Source organism: Lithobates pipiens, unplaced genomic scaffold (assembly GCF_037356315.1).
Source record: "Lithobates pipiens isolate NorthernLeopardFrog02 unplaced genomic scaffold, aLitPip1_a1.2 Scaffold_51, whole genome shotgun sequence".
Classification (NCBI taxonomy): domain Eukaryota; kingdom Metazoa; phylum Chordata; class Amphibia; order Anura; family Ranidae; genus Lithobates; species Lithobates pipiens.
The window spans coordinates 4,654,622-4,678,318 of NW_027507874.1; the positions used below are offsets into that span (position 1 = coordinate 4,654,622).

A 23,697-nucleotide genomic window follows, 5' to 3' on the forward strand; every position below is an offset into this window, starting at 1 on the left:
TGATTGAACACTTAAACAGGAATAACTAACTGTCCAAAATGACTCCATGCTATTGTATATAAAGCAAAGCAAACATTTGGGCTGAAATTCCTCTTAAATTGATTTTAGACTAAAACTGTCTAAATATGAACTCTGGAGGTAACTAAACTGCTGACTGGGTGCTGATATTTGTCCTACCTGGAGGCTAGAAGACAAATATTTTATTAAATATATGTGATATCAGGTATGTGTTCCTAGGAAAGATGTGACTGCTAAATGTAATTTTAATTAAAACTTCTGTTTACTCAACTTCTTATTATATAAGCCAACCCCGTTCTTTGTAGAGTAGACCTCCACTAAAGTCTTCCAGTTGTCTACATTCTCATAACCAACTGAACCACCCGGTAAGTATATGCTGGAATGTTGTTATCTTATTTTTATTCCTAATTTAAATATTGATAAGGAAAGAAATCTTTGTTTTCAAATTTCAGGTAAAATTTAAATTACTCCTGTTTTATTTTGATTTTAAAATATGGCAAGGTTCCTCGTATCATTTTCTTCATTATGGCTTTTTTTTTAGCTCATTTTGTTTTCCAAGTTTCTTTAACCTTTAATTGCATTTGAGGAATCCATTGTTTCGCTATAATAGTTGCTAAATGGGTATGGTCACCTTTTGTTTTAAGAAAGAATGATTACCTATCATGTCTGTATGGCTTTCTCTCTCTCCCTCTCTCTCTCTCTCTCTCTCTCTCTCTCTCTCTCTCTCTCTCTCTCTCTCTCTCTCTCTCTATATAAATATATATATATATATATATATGTGTGTGTGTGTGTGTGTGTGTGTGTGTGTGTGTGTGTGTGTGTGTGTATATATATCCCTCCCTTCTAGATTGTAAGCTCTAATGAGCAGGGCCCTCTGATCCCTCCTGTATTGATTTGTATTGTAAGTGTACTGTCTGCCCTCATATTGTAAAACGCTGCGCAAACTGTTGGCACTATATAAATCCTGAACAATAATAATAATATATATATATATATATATATATATATATATATATATATATATATATAGAGAGAGAGAGAGAGAGAGAGAGAGAGAGAGAGAGAGAGAGAGAGAGAGAGAGAGAGAGAGTCCAATGGTCTCAAACCATAGGGAGCACCAGCCGGTAAGTAATAAAAGAGAAGAGAATATATAACAGAAATGGGCTTCTAAAGCGAGACATAATAAAGTATGTCACATAAATGCATCAATCATTTTTATAAAGATATAAAAGTTTATCATTTAGTACATATAATATTTTATATCAAAAAGAGAAAACAGGGCAACTGTATGCCCATAAATATATATATATAACAATACATTTACGTTCTAAGAACATTTCAGACAACACACGTGTTACACAGGTATTGCCAACATGTTTTGCGGTATACGTCGCTTCTTCAGGGCTTTATTTTCCCTGTATGAATCAAAAACTTGCTGATGTAGAGCATAGGGCAAAAGCCAAAATCTGTATAAGCCACCAACAAAGACACCTGATGTAAATAGCATTCAATCCAACATCATTAAATCCGTTATGCGAGAGAGGTCAGTGCAAACGCTCGAGGCACCAGGGATCTCTGCAGGGGATGTCTGGGTCTCCTGAGAGCCCATTACTCCAGCCTCTAGACTTTTTTATATCAATGTTCTTAGTGATTTATTATGATGTAGATCTACACATATGGACTCTTGCAGGCTATTGCAGGACTATTTAGCTTAATTATTAAAATTCAGACAGCGCTGAATAGCTTTTTAATAGAGAAATGTCATATACTTGTTAAATCATATTACTTCAATCCCCATTTGGTGTTCTTGTGCATTCAGTATATTATCTGCCTTGTGAATAATTTAGTAAGAATGTCTTTTTTTTTTTTTTTTAAAGCACAAATGTCTCTTCTTTCCCTGGCTAGCTTGGGTTTTTGGGCTCTAAAGTTCCTTCACAGCTTGTAGTGGGGTCCTGTAATAAGTACCTGTTGGTAGGCTGATTAGTGGATGAAAAATGTTTAAAGATGAAAGGTACTTATTTACTTGTATCAAAATCAAAAAAGGTGTTTACATTTTACTGAGTAAGAAATAAATAAATAATAATAAAAAAAATATAAAAAAAAAAAAATATATATATATATATATATATATATATATATATATATATATATATATATATATATATATAAAACCTAAGGAGCATAAAGGTATAGTATAAACAAAAATGTTTTGTGTAAGTCAGTTTTGTGTGTGCAGATATGTGGAAATGTGTGTCCGAGTGTTAAAAAAAACTATTTTAGTATAGAGTAGATATATGTAGCACATGGTGTAGTTCAAATCTTTCTTACCAGCCAACCAGTAGAAGAAGGGGATGAGATATTGCCCTTCAGTAAATAGCAAAACCTAAAACCAGCCATAGAGGGTTCAAATCTTGTCCAGTTTACCAGGAACCAACCGAGATTCTAACCATGTATGGACAGGCTGAATGTACCGAAGTTGATTAATCGATTAACTTGTGTACAACTAGCCTGCCAGATTTTACAAGTGATTGTTGCTAGCAGCTGTTATAGCCACTATTAATAATAACTGTGTTCTCCCAGCAGATATGACTTCCCACGCTCCTCCGCCGGGAGAACACAATAGCTCAGTGTGAGGGATTCCCCTGTCAACACTCTCTGTGTCAAAACCTGTGGTTGCAGAAAAGAAATTCGCTCCACCTATGGTCAGCGTAACATACTTTCACTGAATTCCAATATCAATCATTTGATTCAAATAGTTTTATATATTATAATATAGTTATACACCAGATATTATTATTTCATTGTGTGTGCCTTTATTAGAAAATAGTACAGTAGAAAGATTACATTCATAAGTCATATTCCATATAATGAACAATTATTTTCCCATAATCTTAATAGTCTCATTATCCTTCTCTCCAAACCTAGAATAAATTAATATCACATGGACAATTATCTGGGGACTCTTCCCCTTCCTACAAGAAAAATCCTAAAGAAACCATTAGGCTTCATGTTCTAGCAGTTCCTAAACTTGAGTTTAGGAGTTTATGGCCAAAGCTCCTAAACTCATATCCATAAAAGCCTATGTGTCAATGTACACATAGGCTTTTACCAGAGTTTAAGAGCTGCTGTAGTTAAGGGAGCTACAACCTCCCTCAACCTCCCTCATCTGAACACAGAAGAATCACTTTCAGGATAGGAATGTTTTGACCGCCAGCCATGGAAAAATACAAACCGTGGCAAAACAGCAATAAAATTTCAGCAAAATTTACACAATTTTGCTGCACTTTGCGTTTTCCCATGGCCAGCAGTCACAGTAGGCAGTGTGTATATGAAGTCTAAGTCTAGTTTGTAAAGCAGATTCATATACAGTAAAATTTATTTCACTCTCATATCCTTTGGCACTGCTTGGGTGAGGGCCAGAGTGGGTAGACAAGGTGAGGCAAAAGGTATCCATGTTTATGATAAAAGCCCTGGAAACCATAGATAGCAGAGATTGGAATGTCGTTTTTTGTGAAACAGCTCCAATGGTGTCTAAGAACCTGCTGTGATATTCCTTTTGTGGGATTGAGGATTTTTTTTATTTGTACCTAACATTAGGGTGCTTCAAGTTATTTTTTTAACATGTTTTAAAGTTTTATCTTCTCTTTCTTTCCATGTATCCAAATTATTCACAGAGCCTAAATATGTTCACCTTGAAGAAATCCCTTCTACTCCTTTTCTTCCTTGGGACCATCAACTTATCTCTCTGTGAGGAAGAGTAAGTATGCATAATACTTTTTAAAATAAAAGTATAGACTTTAAAAGCTGAAAGGTGATTCTAAAGTCTAAGTATGTATTCAGGGCTGTTAGAAATCACGGGGGCCCCGTACAGCCGATCTGACCCCTTCCTTGAACATATCATGATATTTTCATAAAAAATACAAAAAAATCATTAATGGACACAAACATAACATAATTCCTGCTAAATGTAAAAGATAAAACTGTATTGAGTTAATAAAAAGTTCTGTGTAAATGAAGTATTTACATTCACAAAATAATTTTTTACAATTCGTGAATTTCTTTACATTTTTAAATTTATTTTCTACAATGCTGTTGGTGGCTTTTGGTGAGCTATTAGGGGTCTAAACAGACCCCTGACATCTCACCTTTGAGAGAAAGAAAGGAATTGAGGACACAGATCCTTTCTCTGTAGCCTCAGCTGCACGGAAGATGAATGAATATTAGACAGAGGCTCCTAACCATTCATAAACTGAAGCATAAGTCTGTTTATTCAGCGCCTCTTTAAATATGTTGTTTTGGAGTATAAAGGTTGAAGGTGGAGATTCCAAGGTCAAACCCACAAATCCGGGGGAAGAGGGCATTGCTTTATGGTGTACAGATGGGATACAAACATATTGACAAACCTCTGGTCAAGAGGGAGATTTCAGTGATGAGACTAATTAGGAGGAAGGTGCATGTGGGGAGGTGAACTGGTGGGTTTGGGCAGATATTGGGAAGGATTTGTGTGGGGAGATGTGGTAAGAATATATGGAGGGTCAGAAGAAGGCTGAGTGTGCGGGGTCGGAGTGGACTTGGTTTGCGGGCACTGTGCTGCACTGTTTCCTACTGGCCAGAGGTGGCTCTAGGCTTTTTGAGCCCTTAGGAAAATCTTAGACAAGAGGCCCCACTCATGGGCAAAATGGAAAAAATATTTAAAGTGATAGATATTAACTGTATACATTGTATATATTAAGAGCCTTAAATCCTATGAATTATGAATTCACAGTTTGTAGAATTTTTTCTAACCAATTACTCTTCAATGAAATATCGGTAAACACACACACATATATACATCAGAGTCTGCAGGATTCCTCCTTACAGTGACTGTTTGACTGTAGTGTCCCTTTGATAAAATATTACTTTTATACAAATGCAATCTTATGCAAGCCAAGAAAAGCTGGACTGTAACAGGCCGGTAGGACAAGCCTCGTCCACTGTACTACAGAGAAAAGGAACAAAAGACTATTACCCCCTCTGGTTCCTTCCCGGGCGGACACTTTGTGCAAGGTGTACACTGACCATTGTCATCCTGATACTCTGGCCGACTGGCTCCTCGATGATTGCCAGGCGGCGGCCCCAGCACTGGCAGGTCCATCCTGGAGAGGAGAGCAAGGAGCTGCTCAGTCGCTACATCTGCCGGTATTATTCCCTAGCCAGGAAAAATTATCCGCAGGCACCACGGGTCTTGCATTAAGGACGGATTCTGGGATTCTGGGAACACCAACCGGGGAACATTCCCTGCCACTGCTACACAAGTGTTAGGCAAATTAGGCGGCTGTGAGGCCCCTGGGAGCGTGAGGCCTTGGGCGACTGCCTAATCTGCCTAATTAGAGAGCTGCCTCTGCTACTGGTGGTGTGTTTTTTTCACACAATCAGTGTTACAAAATAACATTATCTGAGTAGAAAGGTCAGTGACAATATAGATGTGGTATTTGAATCCATAAATTTTGGTTCCAAACATTCCTAGAAGTGTACAAGAGGAGAGTGGAGTCCCTGACATGAGAGAATCATTTTGGATGTCCCGAGAGATTCCTGATATCATTGAAGGGGCAAGGTGAGGTAAGGGCAAGGGTGTGGCAGAAAGGGCATAGCAATTAAAGTTAAGGGAGAAAGGGAAAGAAGGAGGAAGGGTGAGAATGAGAACAGGGAAAGTGGATTCAAAGGGCATACCACCATTCAGAGGCCCAAAATGTCCAGCTAAAAGGCCCAGCTTGTTCTCAGCTGTATAAGAGCTGGGAGGAGGGGAAGCAGCAGCACACTGAACTCTCTGGTAAATGGATGTCCATGTTGTCAGGACAAGTCTGATCATTGGAGGAGAGCAGGCTGAGTTCCCAGCATAAGTAGAGAACTAACCATGCTGTGTTCTCCTGCTTAGTGTGGTCAGTTTTAATAGGGAAGCAAGGGGACTACCAGGAACACCAGGGATTTCACGCAAAGGAAAAATTACAAGGAGAACAGGATACTTTCTCATAACAGTACATGGTACAGCGGGCACATATCAGGAATATGAAGTGTTGGGGTAACGCTTTACCCACTTGGTGTACGTCGGGCTCATAGACGGCGATCTGTGGACACACGCACGCTCACGTTGGCCAGTGGGGGGGCTAATCAGTGGGTCAGCCACCCGCGGTCGTTCCCCGCAGTGACAGAACGGGGATCTGCTTGTGTAAACAAGGAAAATCACTGTTCTGACAGAGGAGATCACACAGATCCTGTCTGCTATGAAGGAAGACAGATCTGTGTGTTGTCCCAGTGAGCCCTTCCCTCATACAATTAGAACACACAGTGAGGGAACACAGTTAACCCATCGATCGTCCCTGATGTTAACCCCTTCCCTGCCAATTTCATTAGTACGATTTCAGTGTATATTTTTAGCACCAATTACTGTATTAATGTCACTGGTTCCAAAACAAGTGTCTAAAAAGGTCTGTTAGGTGTCCGATCTGTCCACCGCAATGACGCAGTCCCGTTAAAATTCACTGATCGCCGCCATTACTACATAATACTATATAATAAAAATGCCATAGATCTATCCTCTATTTTGTAGACATGGTAACTTTTGCGCAAACCAATCAATATACGCTTATTGGGATTTTTTTTTTTACTAAAAATATGTTGAAGAATACAAATTGGCCTAAATTGATGAATACATTTTTTTTCACTGTTTTTGGAAATATTTTATAGTAGAAAGCAAAAAAATATATATATTTTTTAAATTGTCGCTCTTTTTTGTTCATAGCGTAAAAAATAAAAACTGCAGAGCTGATCAAATACCAGCAAAAGAAAGCTTTAGCGGTTAAATCCTACTGGAACATAACATATGGCCCAGGGATATGACAAATATGTGTGCATTTTATCAGTCAGCCTGGCTTCTATTTTTTTTCCCTGCAGCATGACTAAGTTGACTATGAATTTAGTTTCAACCAAAAAAAGAGTAGACAATTTCCAAGCTTTATCGGTCACTTAGCTGCCGTAAAACAAACCAGTAATTGGAACTGGATCTTGGAAAGGCCTGGAGGCTTAAGGTTTAAAGCGGTATTAAACCCAAAACCAAAAATGTATTATATTGCAAGTTATAAATTCTTCCATGTGGTGGCTGCATTCGTTCTATTTTTTAGGCTTTCTTTGTTTTATTTTCACCTGGTGATCTGGACAGTAAGTCTGTTGTTTTTCAAGAGAACAAGCAGTCTTTCAGATGAATCAGTTATAGGGCTTAAACAAACACTGACAGGGGTGCTTACAATGAACTGCTTTTATTTAGGTAAAACCTTTATCCCAAAATGAAAGGAACAGTTGCTGTAACTGCTTTTGCTTCAATTTATTTTTAGTGTATCTAAATCTGCTAGTACCCTCCCCCCAGACTGACAATACTGCTGTCCAAAGTTTTCTCTGTTGCTCCTTCGTCCAGAGTGTAGGGTGTAAACAGGGGGAATAAAGCTTAAAAAGAAATGAAAACAAATGCAGCCACCTCAACTAATAATTGGTAAACTGCAATATATTACATTTTTGGCCATACAATGGAAGAAAGTTTTAATTTTTGGTTGATTTGATTTCCTAATGATTGGTGGGGTTATATCGATGATTGTTTTTTTACCATAACAATGAGAAAAAGTTGAAGGAACAGAATGGAAAATTTTCTTTGAATGAGTGAAATTGTAACTGTGAATGTGATTTTCATTTGGGAAAAAACGCACATGTTGTATTGTGAATGTTCTAATACATTTGACATTCCATTCAAGGAGCAGGTCTGGATTGATTTTTAAGGGCATTAGAACAATATTAGATGACCCAATAATCTGGTGAATGATTTTTCAAAATTTCCATATAAATGAATTCCTCCCGGTGTATGGGCAGCTTTAGCTGTGTCCACTTACTTATGGGAAAGCTCTGTGCCATAGTATGAAACATCAGAATGTTCCCGCTGGTTATTCAATAAGAGATTCACGTTTGTGGCATCCCGCTGTGCCATATTCCTTTACCATCTTACTGTGGTCATAGAATAGTAGTCAACGTGGCCTAAAAATACACATTTGTGGTCCCAGTGAAATACAGTTTTTGTGTAATAATCAATGTTGTTTTATTTACCGATAACTGTGTCTTCTCCCAGTAGAAATGCCGAGGAAGAAAGAAGAGATGAGCCAGATGAAACGGATGTTGAAGTGGAAAAACGATTTTTACCAATTATTGCAGGCATAGCCGCTAAGGTCTTCCCTAAAATATTTTGTGCAATAAGCAAAAAATGTTGAAACTTTGGAAACTTGGATTGGAAATCATCTGATGTAGAATATCATTTAGCTAATTGCACACCAGATGTCTTATAAAAAATAAACATGTTGCATATACAGAGTTTTCTTCTTTTTTATTGATTGATGAACCCACCTTGGTTGGGGGAAAAAATGTTCTTCGCACACTTTCCTTGCAATGTAATCATTTATCGACATTCAGTTGGATTCAGCAGCCTCACTGATCCAGATAGATAGAAGGAAGGGGGGAGCTGTTTGTGTACAGGGAGGGGCCAGAGGCTTGTGTGTGTACAGATTTGTGTATGTGGAGCTGCTATACATACAGGTGTGTGTGTGGGGGGTGCTGACATATATACAGGTGTGTGTAGGGGGCTGACATATATACAGGTGTGTGTGGGGGGGCGCTGACATATATACAGGTGTGTTTGTGTGTGGGGGTGCTAACACATCTACAGGTGTGTGTGTGTGGGGGGGCGCTGACATATATACAGGTGTGTGTGGGGGGGCGCTGACATATATACAGGTGTGTGTGTGTGTGGGGGCGCTGACACATCTACAGGTGTGTGTGTGGGGTGCTGACATATATACAGGTGTGTGTGGGGGGTCGCTGACATATATACAGGTGTGTGTGGGGGGTCGCTGACATATATGCAGGTGTGTGTGTGTGTGGGGGCGCTGACACATCTACAGGTGTGTGTGTGGGGGGTGCTGACATATATACAGGTGTGTGTGGGGGACGCTGACATATATACAGGGGTGTGTGAGGGGGCTCTGAGATATATACAGGTGTGTGTGTGCGGGGGCGCTGACACATCTACAGGTGTGTGTGTGTGCTGACATATATACAGGTGTGTGTAGGGGGTACTGACATATACACAGGTGTGTGTAAGGGGCAGACATATATACAGGCGTGTGTGTGTGTGGGGGCGCTGACACATCTACAGATGTGTGTGTAGGGGGTACTGACATATACACAGGTGTGTGTAAGGGGCAGACATATATACAGGCATGTGTGTGTGTGTGGGGGCGCTGACACATCTACAGATGTGTGTGTGGGGGGTGCTGACATATATACAGGTGTGTGTGGGGGACGCTGACATATATACAGGTGTGTGTGTAGGGGGGCACTGACAAATCTACAGGTGTGTGTGTGGGGGGTGCTGACATATATACAGGCGTGTGTGGGGGACGCTGACATATATACAGGGGCTCTGAGATATATACAGGTGTGTGTGTGCGGGGGCGCTGACACATCTACAGGTGTGTGTGTGTGGGGGTGCTGACATATATACAGGTGTGTGTGGGGGACGCTGACATATATACAGGTGTGTGTGGGGGACGCTGACATATATACAGGTGTGTGTGTGTGTGTGTGTAGGGGGGCACTGACAAATCTACAGGTGTGTGTGTGGGGGGTGCTGACATATATACAGGTGTGTGTGGGGGACGCTGACATATATACAGGTGTGTGTGGGGGGGGAGCTAACATATATACAGGTGTGTGTGTGGGGCTGACATATATACAGGTGTGTGTGTGGGGCTGACATATATACAGGTGTGTGTGGGGGGGCACTGACATATATACAGGTGTGTGTGGGGGGGCACTGACATATATACAGGTGTGTGTGGGGGGGCACTGACATATATACAGGTGTGTGTGGGGGGGCACTGACATATATACAGGTGTGTGTGTGGGGGGTGCTGACAGATCTACAGGTGTGTGTGGGGGGGTTGCTAACATATATAAAGGTGTGTGGGGGGCACTGATATATACACAGGTGTGTGTGTTGGGGGGCTGAAATATGCACAGGTGTGTAGTGGGGCTAACATATATAAAGGTGCGTGGGGGCTGACATATATGCAGGTGGGTATGAGGGGGGCTGACATATATACAGGAGTGGAAAAGTGACAGCACAGAGAATATTCAAAGATTAAGGAGCGGAACTCAGGGCAAAAGCCAAAATCTGTATAAGCCACCAACAAAGACAATGTTACCTGATGTAAATAGCATTCAATTCAACATCATCAAATCCGTAATGCGAGAGAGGTCAGTGCAAACGCTCGAGGCACCAAGGATCTCTGCCGGGGATGTCTGGGTCTCCCAAGAACCCATTACTCCAACCTCTAGACTTTTTTATACCAATGTTCTTAGTGATTTATTATGATGTAGATCTATACATGTGGACTCTTGTAGGCTCTCTGGGCTGTATTTAGCTTAATTGTTAAAATTCAGACAGCGCTTAGTCAGATAGCTTTTTAATAGAAACATGTCAAATACTTGTTAAATCATATTACTTTAATCCCCATTTAATGTTTTTGTGCATTCAGTATATTATCTGCCTTGTGAATAATTCAGCAAGAATGTTTATTTTTTGTTTGTTTGTTTTTTAAAAACCACAAATGTCTCTTCTTTCCCTGGTTAGCTTGGGCTTTGGGCTCTAAAGTTCCTTCACAGCTCGTAGTGGGGTCCTGTAATAAGTACCTGTTGGAAGGCTGATTAGTGGTTCTTTGCTTAAATTTATTTTTGGTTCTTCTTAAACTACCTTTTAAGGATGAGAAATGTTTAAAGATAAAAGGTACTTATTTACTTTCAAAATCAAAAATATGTTTAACAGTAAATTTTACTGAGTAAGAAAACAAAATAAAATATAAACCCTAAGGCTCGGTTCACACAGGACGCGGCACGACTTGCAGCGCCGCGACCTGCCGCGACCTCAGCGGCGACTTGTAAAATGACTTCTGTATAGAAGTCAATGCAAGTCGCCCGAAGTCAAGCCAAAAGTAGTACAGGAACCTTTTTTCTAAGTCGGAGCAACTTGAGTCGCTCCTATTAGAACGGTTCCGTAGTACAGAACGGGGGCGACTTGTCAGGCGGCGAAGTCGCCTGGACAAGTCGCGCCTGTGTGAACCGAGCCTAAGGAACATAAAGGTATAGTAGAAACAAAAAAAATTGTGGAAGTCAGTTTTGTGTGTGCAGATATGTGAAAATGTTTGTCTGAGAGTTAAAAAACAATTTTAGAGCAGATATATGTAGCACATGGGGTAGTTCAAATCTTTCTTACCAGCCAACCAGTAAAAGAGGGGGATGGGATATTGCTCTTCAGTACATAGCAAAACCTAAAACCAGCCATAGATGGTTTGAATCTCGTCTAGTGGGATTGAGGATTTTTTTTTATTTGTACCTAACATTAGGGTGCCTTATGTTATTTTTTTAACATGCTTTACATTTTGTCTTCTTTTTCTTTCCATGTATCCAAATTATCCACAGAGCCCAAAGATGTTCACCTTGAAGAAATCCCTGTTACTCCTTTTCTTCCTTGGGACCATCAACGTATCTCTCTGTGAGGAAGAGTAAGTATGCATAATACTTTTTAAAATAAAAGTATAGAATTTAAAAGTTGAAAAGTGATTCTAAAGTCTAAGTATGTATTCAGGGTTGTTAGAAATCACGGGAGCCCCGTACAGCCGATCTGACCCCTTCCCTGAACATATCATGATATTTTCATGAAATCATTAATGGACACAAACATAGCATAATTCCTGCTAAATGTAAAAGATAAAACTGTATTGAGTTAATAAAAAGTTCTGTGTAAATGAAGTATTTACATTCACATAAGTGCTATGGCCTGTACAGTGGCCTGGAAGGTGTAAATCGCAGTTTTTTTTTTATGTTTTTTTTTTTTTATGTGGCTATTGGTGTATGCAGGCAGCTTATATTACCTTATTGGGATGCAGCAGCCTCAGGTCCTCATTTGACAGGCATGTGAATGCAGGTGCATGGCCCCCAACCACTGACAGTGTGCCTTCAGGACCACTCACCCACACCTGTACACTTATCAAAGTAGAACCTGCGGCTGTGTTCATACAGTCACTGCAACAGAGTAACAGGTGGCTCCCGATGCACAAACAAAATGCTGATTCGCACTGTGTGGGCCACAGAACCCATGTGAAAAGGCCCTTCATTTTTTAAATTATTTTTTACAATCTTTTAAAAAAATGTACCTTTAATTATTTTTTACAGGTTTTAAAAAAATCATTTTTTTTTTTACAATTTAAAAAATTATCTTTTTACAATTTGTGAATTTTTTTGAAATTTTTAAATTTTCTACAATGCTGTTGGGGGCTTTTAGTGAAATATCAGGGGTCTAAACAGACCCCTGACATCTCACTTTTGAGACAAAGAAAGGCATTTAGGACACAAATCCTTCGGTTCCTTTCTCTGTAGCCTCAGCTGCACAGAAGATGAATGAACAGGAGACAGAGGTTCCTATCCATTTATAAACTGAAGCATAAGTCTGTTTATTCAGCGCCTCTTTAAATATGTTGTTTTGGAGTATAAAGGTTGAAGGTGGAGATTCCAAGGTCAAACCCACAAAACCAGGGGAAGAGGGCATTGCTTTATGATGTACAGATGGGATATAAACATATTGGCAAACCTCTGGTCAAGAGGGAGATTTCAGTGATGAGACTAATTAGGAAGAAGGTGCATGTGGGGAGGTGAACTGGTGGTTTTGGGCAGATGGTGGGAAGGATTTGTGTGGGGAGATGTGGTAAGAAGATAAGGAGGGTCAGGAGAAGGCTGAGTGTGTGGGGTGGAGTGGACTTAGTTTGCAGGCACTGTGCTGCACTGTGTCCTACTGGCCAGAGGCGGCTCTAGGCTTTGTGAACCCTTAGGTAAATCTTAGACATGAGGCCCCACTCATGCCCAAAATGGGAAAAATAATTAAAGTGATAGATATTAACTGTATACATTGTATATATTAAGAGCCTTAAATCCTATGAACTATGAATTCACAGTTTGTAGAATTTTCTCTAACTAATTACTCTTCAATCAAATATCAGTAAACACACACACATATATATATATATGTATGTGTATATATTACACACACACAAATATAGATAAAATGTGTGCAGTTGCTACTAGCAGTGTGTTTAAGGTATAACAAAAGTCAAAAACCATATCTCTGAAGGTCCGGTTAATATAACCCAGCACAGAGTTCCTCCTTACATCAGAGTCTGCAGGATTCCTCCTTACAGTGCAATGGGAACTTTGATGTAAAGGGGAATGCTGCGGGTCATGATCTAAGGGGCAATGCTGCAGATATTGGTGTAAAGGGGAACTCTGATGTAAGGGGGGCTCCGGTGATCAGTCAGACAGTCCTCTCTGGACTCCAGTTTGGTGGCTCTGGTTTCATCCTATATTATTCTTTCCACAGTCCACACACGTCTGACTACTCCCATGACCCCTGTCCTATTAGCGCTCCCACTCTTGACTCCTCTGTAGGCTTCTCCCCAGAGACTGCAGAAATGATACAAGAGATGGTCAGAGATGGTCAGAGACTGTGTAGACATGACACAGGAGATGGTCAGACTGCAGATATGATACAGGAGATAAAAGAGAGGGGGCAAGAAAGAGACAAGTCTCTTTTAAGAAAAATGGGATTTTAATTGAGACAAGGTCTATTGAGAGGGTAGGCACATAAGACACCAATTTTTTTTTAAAAAGGTATAAATTTATTAGTCATATCAAGATCATATAAAAATACATATTCATAGCATATTTTTCACATGCGTCTTGCTGCTCGAGATGTGGTGTACCATCATCTCACATCGCAACTGCCATTCCATCATCTAGCAATTCTGTTTAATCCGCCCGTTTTGTTCTCAGATTATTGTTGCTGTTTACATTTTGACGGACAGGCACGATCCAATCTCCCCTCTGGCAGCCCTGCTGGGATCTGACTTCTAGTGGGAACTGGATGTGGTTATCTGCGTCACCTGTGATGTGGTGAAGTAATCAGAGGTGCATATGGTTACTAATTATTTTAAGGACCAGATGAAATCTGTGATATATGCAAAACGTTGACGAAGCAATCATGCGAAACATGTTGGTTCTGCTTATCAACGCATCAGATTATGATTATCAAGTATTGTCTCATGGTCCATCAAATATGCTATGAATATGTATTTTTATATGATTTTGATACGACTAATAAATGTATATCTTTTTAAAAAAAATTGGTGTCTTATGTGCCTACTCTATCAATAGACCTTGTCTCAATTAAAATCCCATTATTCTTAAAAGAGACTTCTCTCTTTCCCCCCGCCCCTCTCTTTTAGCATTACCAGGAATGCTCATTCATCAATATTTATGATACAGGAGATAGTCAGAGACTGCAGACATGATATAGGAGATGGTCAGGGACTGTGTGGCCATAATACAAGAGATGGTCATAGACTGTGTGAATATGATACAGGAGATGGTCAGACTGCCGATATGATACAGGAGATGGTCAGAGACTGCAGACATGAAAAAGGAGATGGTCAGAGACTGCAGACATGATATAGGAGATGGCCAAAGACTGCAGACATTACATTAGAGATGGTCAGAGACTGTGCGGCCATAATACAAGAGATGGTCAGAGACTGTGCAGACATGATATAAGAGATTGTCAGAGATGAGAGACTGTATTTTAATGACAATCCCATACTGGTGTCTCAGAACAAGTTCACATATATGGCCAAAATAGGAACAAATCGACATCAGTAATCTATATTGAGCCCTTAAGGCGCATACGTTTTTAATCTGTGGATCTAAACCATTTCTAATTTTGACATTTCCCTCACCAGTGAGCCACCCCTCCACTGGGCGTTGTACTACAGGGGTCGCTTGGTACGGCCCATATATTGTAAGCCGCAAGGGCATGGCAACATATATATGACTCCCTCGGTGGCACAAGTAATAAAAGGCTTAATCGTGTGCAACTGTTGTGTACTGGTGGAAACTAAGGTAGTGGTGCATCTGTGAGTGCACGCACTCAGTGAGCACACCCTACACCGTTTACGCTGGTAAAACCCAGTTAACTGATTAAAAAACTGGAATTAGCAGTGGGTTAATTTAGAATATTTGGGAGCAATATGATTACTCAAAGAGGGTGCACCCCTAAATATAACCCAAGGTTTTTCTGGCAAAACTTTATTCAGCACTGTGTCACTTCTAAGGACATGCCAGTGCTTGAAAATTTAATTTTTGACACTGTTATGCTGTAGGGAATAGGCCGTAACAAAGGGTAAACATGAAGAGAGAAACTCATTCCGACGGGGTTCTCTTTCCCCAAGCAAATCCTCCCTGTTAACTTTCTTGATGTTATACAAGGTGTCGTTCAAGGCTTCCCTTGAATAGCCCTTCTCCGAGAACCGATCAGTAAGGACTTCAGCCTGTACTAAAAAATCAGTCTGGTTGGAGCAGTTCCTCTTAAGTCGTAAATATTGACTTTTTGGGACCACTTTCAACCAGGAACAGTGGTGGCAACTGTCCACAGGAATAAAAGAGTTCCTTTCAGTTGCCTTAAATAAAGTGGAGTAGCTAGGCTTTCTCCTCTGACAAAGATTTTAAGGTCCAAAAAATGTATCTCTGTTTGGCTACTCTCGTAAGTCAAATGGATACCTCTCTGATTGGCATTAAGGGAGGACATGAACTCCTGTAAAGCAAGTTGTTAACCATCCCATAGGAGGAGGATGTCATCTATATATCTTGCCTACAGCACTACCTGAGGGGCACTGTGTGCATAGATTAAATCCTCCTCCCATTTTCCCATAAAGAGATTTGCCGAACCAAAAATAATTGTGGCAAGCAGCGAATACCAGAAAATCCATCAGGAAGGATATCTGTTTGTTGGGGAGACAAGAATCCCTATCCAAAACACTTTTACTGCCTCTAGACCCAAATCATGTGGGATTATAGTATATAAAGATGTCACATCTGCGGTGACTAACCACATGCCAGATCGAATTTGGGTCTCTGAAAGCAGCTTGATGACGTGCCTCAAATCCTTGACATACGAGGGCATCTTTTGTACAAGTGGCTGTAATTAAAAATCAATATATCTTGCACCTGGCAGGTTAAAAAGTGAAGCATTGGATAATCCCGAATGGATGATTTGATCATCTCTAGATGTACTATACCCAATAGGATTGTTAATCATGTGTCTTTTAATACTCAATTTCCTGACAAATTTGTGTATATCCATATAGGTTTGGAACTTATCCAACTTGGTGGGTGGAACAAACTTTAAACCTTTATCTAAAATGGCTTTTTCTGATTCAGTTAACACCTTGGAGCTAAGGTTGAAAATTCCAGTCCCTATTACATTTTTGGCCTTTTTTGCTGCTCGTACCCGCCTCCCCCCTCTGACTCCTCTCCTTTAGGAGCTAGATAAATTGGGATGGGAGTGGTTGCCCCTTTTGGATAAGGAGGTTGGGAGTATTCTGAAGGAACATTACCCTTGGGAGCGTCTCTGTCTGTGAGTGGAAAAAACTATTAGATGTAGGGATAGTGGATTCCCATTCGGATTCGAATCCCATGTATCCCAATCCAGATGACTGGTATTCAGAATAACCATTGGGTCTGGGTCTCCATGAATCCTGTTGACTCATATTGTGGCCTCTACCTCCTTCGTTATAATAGGAATCCCAACCCCTACCCCTAAAAGACTGCAGACATAATACTAGACATGGTAAAAGACTGCAGACATGACACTAGAGATGGTCAGAGACTGTGCTGCCATAATACATGACATGGTCAGAGACTGTGCAGACATGATATAAGAGATGGTCAGGGACTGCAGATATAATACTAAAGATGGTCAGAGACTGTGCGGCCATAATACAAGAGATGGTCAGAGACCGTGCAGACATGATACAAGAGATAGTCAGTGACTGCAGACATAATACTAGAGATGGTCACAGACTGCAGACATGATACAAGAGATGGTCAGAGACTGTGCAGACATGATACAAGAAATGGTTAGAGTCTGCAGACATAATACTAGAGATGGTCACAGACTGCAGACATGATACAGGAGATGGTCAGATACTGTGCAGACATGATACAAGAGATGGTCTTGTTATGGTAATGACAAGTCACAGCCAGGGTGCAGACAGACGATCCCTCTATACACTCTATTTCGCCCCCCTCCACAACATCCCAAAAATCAAGCATGTACATAGAATTGTCTAAAAAAATCTTTAATAATGTAAACATAAAGATCTGGTTCACACTCACTGACTGCTCAAAACTCACTGATTGTTTGCTAGAGCTTACAGCACATCATTACCACTCACCCATTGGTTGCTAGAGGTTACTGCACATTATTGCCACTCAGTAATTGGTTGGTAGAGGTTACTGCACATCATTCCCGTGCACTAATTGGTTGCTAGAGATTACTGCACATCATTACCACTCACTCATTGGTCGCTAGAGGTTAATGCAGATTATTACCACTCACTCATTGGTTGCTAGAGGTTACTGCACATTATTACTGCTCACAGATTGTTTTCTAGAGATTACAGCACATTGTTACCTCTCACTGGGTGACAGGGAAGTATTGTGGTGTGTGCAACTGTTAGAGTACAGTTGGTTGGAAAACAGGATGCAGTTTGGGGTGATGGTGGCAGCATTGGTGTGAGATGCTGAAATCATATCTCCCCTATAACAATTGGCGGTAGAGTGATAGGATGCCAAGAGGTGGGGTACAGGAGAGGTGAGGATGATAATGACAGGAGGCAGGGTGGTAGGATGCCAGAGGTGTGGTAAAGAGGGATGATGGGGATGTCGATGACAATGAGTGGGGTGGTAGTATGTCAGAGGGGGGTGATGATGACAGTGGGTGGGGTTTTAGGAAGCTGGCAGTGGGGTACAGAGGGGATGAAGATAATGCCAGGAAAGGTTCCTTCCGCTGGTAATATCGATCATTTGGCGTGCAGTACTGAGATCCACCAGCAGGTGTCTCCTGGCAGTTTGGAGCTGTCAGAAGAGCTTTTCCCTGCTGGAATTATGTAATCTTTGGTCCGCAGTACTGGCGTCTACCAGCGGAGGGATCCTGGCAGTGTGGAGCAGGTATTACCTTCTGCAGTCAGGCATCACATGACTGATAGCAGCCATTGTATAAATACCCGGCAAGTGCACACACACCTTGCCTTGGTATTGTCCTTGTGCCCTGACCTGTAGCCTGTATACCTCATACCTGATACCTGATACCTATTACCTGTTACCTGATACCTGATACCTGATCCCGATCCTGAACCTGTTGTACCTGATCCTATCTATTCCTGCATTCCTGGAACCTTATCTGCAACCTGATCCCTTTCTCCTTGTCCCCCCATTTGCGGACCTCCTATTTATGACCCTGGTTTGGCTTGACTACGATTCTGGTACTCCCTTTTGCTTTATATGCTGGTTTGTTTATCTTCACTGTTGGGTTGGTTGGTTTGTTCACTCAGTTTGTATTGGTGGTGTATTCACATTTATATGCATTTACTTTAATAAACTTACTTTCATCTATTTATGTCTGGTTCACTCTGTCGCAGTCACACAGTTCTGGTCACTTCTAGTTCATGACAGATAAGGATGATAATGATGGGGGTAGGGTGGTTGGATTCTAGAGGTGGGGTACAGGGGTATGATTTGAATGTTGATGACAGAGGTTGGGTATGGGATGATGATAATTATAGTGGGTAAAGTGATAGGAAGCTGGCAATAGGGTACAGCTGGCATGATTGGCATGATGATATTGGGGGTGGGGTGGTAGAAAGCAAGAAATGGGGTACAGGAGGATGAAGATGACAAGGGGTGGGAGGTAGGAAGCTGGCAGAGGGGTGCGGGGGGGGGGAAGATGACAGGGGTGGGATGGTTGAATGCCAGGCACAGGGAGATTATGATGAGGATGGAGATGGTGGTGACAGGGGGTGGGGTGGTGTGGAATGCCAGGAACAGGGGATAATAAGGAGGGTGATGATGGTGACAGGGGGTGGGGTGGTGGGATGCAAGGAAGAGGGGGATTATGATGAGGATGGAGATGATGGTGACAGGGGATGGGATAGTGGGATTCCAGAAACAGCGGGATTAGGATGAGGATGGAGATTATGGGGACAGAGGGTGAGGTGGTGGGATGCCAGGAATGGGGGTAATGATGAGGATGGAGATTATGGTAACAGGGGTGGGGTGGTGGGATGCCAGGAACAGGGGGATTAGGATGAGGATGGAGATGATGGTGACAGGGGATGGGGTTATGGGATGCCAGGAACAGCGGGATTAGGATAAGGATGGAGATGATGGGGACAGGGGGTGAGGTGGTGGAATGCTGCTGACAGGGTGTGGGGTAGTGGGATGCCAGGAACAGGGGGACTATGAGGATGGAGATGATGGTGACAGGGATGGGATGGTGGGATGCCAGGAACAGGGGGATGATGATGAGGATAATAAGGTCACAGGCAGCTGGCACCCGTGCTTTTTGGAATGCCCTTGCTTTCTATCACTGTCAGTGTCAGGCAGCAGGACTGTCATGCAATACCTATTTTTTTTTAGGTTTGACTGTAGTGTCCATTTTCATAAAATATTACTTTTATACAAATTCAATATTAAGCAAGCCAGAAAAGCTGGACTGTAACAGGCCGGTCGGACAAGCCTCGTCCACTGCACTACAGAGAAAAGGAACAAAAGACTATTACCCCCTCTGGTTCCTTCCCGGGTGGACACTTTGTGCAAGGCGTACACTGACTGTTGTCATCCTGGTACTCTGGCCGACTGGCTCCTTGATGATTGCCAGGTGGTGGCCCGAGCATGGGCAGGTCCATCCAGGAGAGCAGAGCAAGCAGCTGCTCGGCCGCTACAGCTGTGGGCATTATTCCCTGGCCAGGGAAAACTATCCACAGGCACCACGGGTCCTGCGTTAAGGATGGCCCTGCCACTGCTACACAAGTGTTAGGCAGATTAGGCGGCCGCGAGTCCCCTGGGAGCGTGAGGCCTTGGGCGACCTCCTAATCTGCCTAATTAGAGAGCTGCCTCTGCTACTGGCGGTTTGATATTTTCATACAATCAGTGTTACAAAATAACATTATCTGGGTAAAAAGGTCAATGACAATATAGAGGTGGTATTTGAATCCATACATTTTGGTTCCAAACAATCCTAGAAGTGTACAAGGGGAGAGTGGAGTCGCTGACATGAGAGAATAATTTGGGATGTTCCAAGAGTTTCCTGATATCATTGAAGGGGCAAGGTGGGGTAAGGACAAGGGTGTGGCAGAAAGGGCATAACAATTAAAGGTAAGGGAGGAAGGCAAAGAGGGAGGAAGGGTGAGAATGAGAACAGGGTAAGTGGATTCAAATGGCATATCACCATTCAGGGGCCCAAAATGTCCAGCATAAAGGCCCAGCTTGTTCTCAGCTGTATAAGAGCTGGGAGGAGAAGAAGCAGCAGCACACTGAACTCTCTGGTAAATGGATGTGCATGGGGGGGGGGGGGGGGGTGGATGTCAGGACAAGCCTTATCATTGGAGGAGAGCAGGCTGCGTTCCCAGCATAAGTAGAGAACTAACCACGCTGTGTTCTCCTGCTTAGTGTGGTCAGTTTTTAATAGGGAAGCAAGGGGACTAGCAGGAACACCAGGGATTTCACGCAAAGGAAGCATTACAAAGAGAACAGGATACTTTCTCATAACAGTACATGGTACAATGGGCACTTATCAGGAACATTAAATTTTGGGGTAACAAACGCTTTACCCACTTGGTGTACAAGGCTCATAGACGGCGATCTGTGGGCACTCACATGCTCCCATTGGCCAGTGGGGGAGCCAGTCAGCAGGTCAGCCACCTGCGGTCGTTCCCCACAGTGACAGAACGGGGATCTGCCTGTGTAAACAAGGCAACTCACCGCTCTGACCGGGGAGATCACACAGATCCTGTCTGCTATGAAGGAAGACAGATCTGTGTGTTGTCCCAGTGAGCCCTTCCCCCATACAACTAGAACACACAGTGAGGGAACACAGTTAACCCATCGATCGTCCCTGATGTTAACCCCTTCCCTGCCAATTTCATTAGTACGATTTCAGTGTATATTACTGTATTAGTGTCACTGGTTCCCACACAAGTGTCCGATCTGTGCGCCGCAATGTCGCAGTCCATTACAATTCACTGATCGCTGCCATTACTAATATATATATATATATATATATATATATATATATATATATATATATAAAACAAAAATGCCATAAATCAATCCCCTATTTTGTAGACGTGGTAACTTTTACTTAAACCAATCTATATACGCTTATTGGAATTTTCTTTTGACAAAAATATGTTGAAGAATACAAGTTGGCCTAAATTGATGAATACATTTTTTTTTGCTGTTTTTGGAAATGTTTTCTAGTAGAAAGTTTAAAAAAAAATTTTTTTTGAAATTGTCACCCTTTTTTGTTTATAGCGTAAAAAATAAAAACTGCAGAGGTGATCAAATACCACCAAAAGAAAGTCCTATTTGTGGGGGAAAAAGGGACATCAATTTTGTTTGGGTACAACGTTGCACGCCAATTGCCAGTTAAATTAACATAGTGCCATGTTGCAAAAAATGGCCTACTCATTAAGGGGGTAAATCTATCTGGGTCTTTAGTGGTTAAATCCTACTAAATCCTAACATAACATATGGCCCAGGGATATAACAAATATCTGTCCATTGTATCAGTCAGTCTGGCTTCTATTTTTTTTTCTGCAGCATGACTAGGTTGACTCTGAATTTAGTTTCAACCGAAAAAGAGTAGACAATTTCCAGGCTTTATTAGTCACTTAGCTGCTGTAAAACAAACAAGTAATTGGAATTGGATCTTGGAAAGGCCTGGAGGCATAAGGTTTAAAGCGGTATTAAACCCAAAACCAAAAATGTATTATATTTGAAGTTATAAATTCTTTGATGTGGTGGCTGCATTCGTTCTATTTTCTAGGCTTTCTTTGTTTTATTTTCACCTGATGATCTGGACAGTAAGTCTGTTGTTTTTCAACAGAACAAGCAGTCTTTCAGATGAATCAGTTATAGGGCTGAAACAAACACTGACAGGGGTGCTTGCAATGATCTGCTTTTATTTAGGTAAAACCTTTATCCCAAAATCAAAGAAACGGTTGCTGTAACTGCTTTTACTTCAATTTATTTTTAGTGTATCTAAATCTGCTAGTACCCTCCCCCCAGACTGACAATACTGCTGTCCAAAGGTTTCTATGTTGCTCCTTCGTCCAGAATGTAGGCTCCTTAATACTGAAGGTGTGTTACTGGCGAGATCGTAAGGGAAAACGGGGGGGAATAATGCTTAAAAAGAAATGAAAACAAATGCAGCCACCACAACTAATAATTGGTAAACTGCAATATATTACATTTTTAGCCATACACTGGAAGAAATTTAATTTTAATTTTTTTTTGATTTCCTAATGATTAGTGGTGTTATATCGATGATTGTTTTTTTACCATAAAAATGAGAAAATTTGAAGGAACAGAATGGAAAATGTTATTTGAATGAGTGAAATCGTAACTGTAAATGTGATTTTCATTTGGGAAAAAAACGGACATGTTGTATTGTGAATGTTCTAATACATTTGGGATTCCGTTCACGGAGCAGGTCTGGATTGATTTTTAAGGGCATTAGAACAATATTAGATGACCCAATAATCTGGTGAATTATTTTTCAAAATTTCCATATAAATTAATTCCTCCCGCTGTATGGACAGCTTTAGCTGTGTCCACTTACTGATGGGAAAGCTCTGTGCCATAGTATGAAACATCAGAATGTTCCCGCTGGTTATTCAATAAGAGATTCAAGTTTGTGGCATCCCGCTGTGCCGTATTCCTTTACCATCTTACTGTGGTCATAGAATAGTGGTCAACGTGGCCTAAAAATACACATGTTGTTTTATTTACCGATAACTGTGTCTTCTCCCAGGAGAAATGCAGAGGAAGAAAGAAGAGATGAGCCAGATGAAATGGAGTTGAAATGGAAAAACAATTTTTATCAATTATTGAAGGCGTGGCTGCTAAGGTCTTGCCGCAAATATTGGGGGCCCCCTCTTTTGTAATAAGCAAAACATGTTTTAAACTTTGGAAACTTGGATTCTAAATCATCTGATGTAGAATATCATTTAGCTATTTGCACACTGGATGTCTTATAAAAAATAAACATGTTGCATATACTGAGTTTTCTTCTTTTTTATTGATTGATAAACCCACCTTGGTTGGGGGAAATAATGTTCTTCGCACACTTTCCTTGCAATGTAATCATTTATCGACATCCAGTTGGATTCAGCAGCCCCACTGATCCAGATAGATCCTCCACTTTATCCAATCTAGATAAAAGCATACAGAATGGATCAGTCTACACTTACTTTTTATACTTTCATTTTCTTTCTATTAATATTTAGAAATAATTTTCCATCCAGCAATCCACCATCAGTAATGCTCACTTTATATAATTGCAGCAATGTTAATATTACTATTCCCATATAAGATTAGCTGTATAGGAGTAAAGGGTTTCTCTATTTTCAGAGCGCTATCATCCACTGTCCATTAAAAACAGCA

General features: G+C 41.1%; 1 long non-coding RNA gene across 1 annotated transcript; it reads left to right on the forward strand.

Annotated features, from left to right (window-relative positions):
- Window positions 1–335: 335 nt before the first annotated feature.
- Window positions 336–23,149, forward strand: LOC143957180 (uncharacterized). The gene is made up of 3 exons (XR_013270059.1): window positions 336–383; window positions 3,693–3,775; window positions 23,066–23,149. It is a non-coding gene; the product is annotated as an uncharacterized LOC143957180 (long non-coding RNA).
- Window positions 23,150–23,697: the final 548 nt, after the last annotated feature.